A 3262-nucleotide genomic window follows, 5' to 3' on the forward strand; every position below is an offset into this window, starting at 1 on the left:
GCCAAGTTTATGATGGCCGTGCATTATGCATACCTTACGGTTAAGATGCCCGGCCCCGCAGGCTCCATCTCCGTGATCGCCGACTCCGGCGGCGCCGTCTCCTGCGCTGAACAGTCATACATGGCTCTGGTCTCAGCGCAGACCGAGGTCGATGGCTCTACAGGGGGCCCGGGACCCTCTTCATCCAAACCCCGACTCGCCGCCGACGCCTCTGTTCCAACGAAGGAGGTCGTGGTGGGCGAAGATGCCACCCAGGTCGTCCGGATCGGCGGTGACCTGGGCAGCAAATAGGAAAGCGCGCTCGTCGCCTTCCTCCGGGCTAACGCAGACGTGTTTGCCTGGCAACGGTCTGACATGCCCGGGATCCCTAGGGAGGTGATCGAGCATCACTTGGCGGTGCGTCCGGACGCCCGCCCGGTGAAGCAGAAGGTCCGGCGACAGGCGCCTGAGCGCCAGGAGTTTATCCGCGAGCAGGTCGGCAAGCTCCTCGACACCGGATTTATCCGAGAAGTCCTTCACCCCGACTGGCTCGCAAACCCAGTCATCGTCCCGAAGGCCAACGGCAAGCTCCGCATGTGCGTGCACTACACCGACCTAAATAAGGCTTGCCCTAAATATCCTTTCCCTTTGCCTCGCATTGATCAAATTGTAGATGCAACTGCGGGATGCGATCTTTTGTGCTTTTTAGATGCAAACTCTGGGTATCACCAGATTCGCATGGCCATAGGGGACGAGGAAAAAACTGCTTTTACCACTCCGGTGGGGACTTATTGCTACATATCAATGCCTTTTGGCCTGCGCAATGCTGGATCTTCCTTCCAGCGCGCTATTCGTATTACCCTTGACTCGCAGGTTGGCCGCAATGTCGAAGCTTACATCGACGATCTCGTGGTCAAAACCCGAGACCGCGCCACCCTGCTCGAGGACCTGACCGAGACTTTCAACAGTCTCCGCTCTACCCGCCTCAAGCTCAACCCGGAGAAGTGTGTCTTCGGGGTACCGGCGGGCAAGCTCCTTGGTTTCTTGGTCTCTGGCCGAGGAATCGAGGTCAACCCAGAGAAGATCCGGGCCATCGAGCAAATGCGACCCCCGGCTCGACTCAAGGAGGTCCAGCGTCTCGCCGGCTGCATGGCAGCCCTCGGGCGCTTCATCTCAAAGCTCGGGGAGCGAGGGCTCCCCCTCTTCAAGCTTCTGAAGAAATCCGGTCGTTTTGACTGGACGCCGGAGGCCGAGCAGGCCTTCCGCGACTTAAAGAAGTACCTTACTTCGCCGCCCATGCTGGTGGCTCCCTCTCAAGGTGAGCCCCTACTGCTCTACGTTTCGGCCACTCCTCAGGTCGTGAGCATAGTGCTGGTGGTGGAGCGCGACGAGTGTTCAGGGCCGGGTGCTGGGTCCCAGCTCCCAGAGGCCCCCGACCACTCACCTGTCCTCGCGGCTCCCCCTGGGCAAGGGGTCGAGCCCGAGCACACTGCTCCTCCCAGCCAAGGAGTCGAGCCCGCATGCCCGGCCAGCCCCGACCGTGCCGCCGAGCCTGGGGGCTGCAGCAGCCCCCCGGGTGAAGCTGCCATCCGGCCCCGCCGGGTGCAGCGACCGGTGTACTTCGTCAGTGAAGTCCTCCGGGAAGCCAAGACAAGATATCCCCAGGCGCAGAAGCTGCTCTATGCCGTGCTCGTCGCTTCCCGGAAGCTGCGCCACTACTTCCAGGCGCACAAGGTCTCGGTGGTTACCACGTATCCACTGGGGCCCATTCTCCGCAACCGGGAAGGCACCGGGCGCGTTGTCAAATGGGCAGTAGAGCTGGCGGAGTTCGACCTACACTTCGTCAGTCGCCAGGCAATCAAAAGCCAGGCGCTCTCCGACTTCTTGGCAGAGTGGACACCCGTCCCCTACATCGTCCCAGAAGAGATCTCTGCCTATCCCGGGCACGACGCGCCCTGGTACTGGGTCATGCACTTCGACGGCTCCCTCTCGCTGAAAGGCGCAGGGGCCGGAGTGGTTCTCACCTCCCCAACGGGTGAAGAGCTCCGGTACGTCGTGCAGTTGCAGTTCCGCGCATCCAACAACATGGCGGAGTATGAAGGTCTCATCGCCGGCCTCCGGGCTGCGGTGGGGCTCGGGATTCGTCACCTCCTGGTCAAAGGGGACTCCCAACTGGTCGTTAACCAGGTATCCAAGGAGTACCAGTGCACGGATCCTCAAATGGCGGCGTATGTGGCTGCGGTCAGGAAGCTCGAGAGACGCTTCGATGGCCTAGAGTTGCGGCACATCCCTCGCCGCGACAACGCTCTGGCCGATGAGCTCTCTCGCCTGGCCTCCTCACATGCGCGCGTCCCTGCCGGAGTCTTTGAAGAAAGACTCGCACGGCCTTCCGTCCTGCCTGCCGAATAGGATGAAGGGGAAACCTCGAACTCAATTCAGGGGACCCCGGCGGTGCCCTCAGTGGGAAGCCCCGTCAGGGCGCCGCCGTCCGGCGAGTGCGCTGTGCTCGCCGAATGTTCTCAAGATGCCTCGTGGATGTCTGACATCCGAGGGTACTTGAAACAAAAGTTCCTACCCGGGGATGAGGCGTCTGCCGAAAGAGTTGCTCGGCAATCCAGACGCTATGCCATAGTAGATGGGGATCTCTACCGGCGTAGCGCAGGAGGTGTCCTCCTGAAATGCATCTCCCGGGCAGAGGGCGGCGATCTTCTCGCTGACGTCCACGAGGGCGAGTGTGGTGGCCATTCATCGTTCCGCACGCTGGTCTGGAAGGCCTTCCGGCAAGGTTTCTACTGGCCTACAGCTCTCCAGGATGCTTCCGAGCTGGTTCGGCGCTGCAGGGCGTGCCAGTTCCATGCAAAGCAGATTCACCAGCCAGCTCAGGCTCTTCATACCATTCCCCTATCATGGCCTTTCGCGGTCTGGGGTTTGGACATTCTGGGTCCATTCCCCCGAGCAATCGGGGGCTATGCATACCTCTATGTCGCCATCGACAAGTTCACCAAGTGGCCGGAGGTGGTCCCAGTCATCAAGGTGACCAAAAACACGGCGCTCCAGTTTATCCGTGGCATCACCAGCCGCTTTGGCGTCCCAAACCGGATCATCACCGACAACGGCACACAGTTCACAAGTGCCCTGTTCGGGGACTATTGCGAAGACCTCGGCATCAAGCTCTGCTTCGCTTCCGTCGCTCATCCTCGGAGTAACGGGCAGGTCGAGCGCGCCAACGCGGAGATACTGAAAGGCCTCAAAACCCGGACCTATAACGTGCTCGCTAAGCACG

This window comes from Phragmites australis, chromosome 11 (genome assembly GCF_958298935.1).
Source record: "Phragmites australis chromosome 11, lpPhrAust1.1, whole genome shotgun sequence".
Classification (NCBI taxonomy): domain Eukaryota; kingdom Viridiplantae; phylum Streptophyta; class Magnoliopsida; order Poales; family Poaceae; genus Phragmites; species Phragmites australis.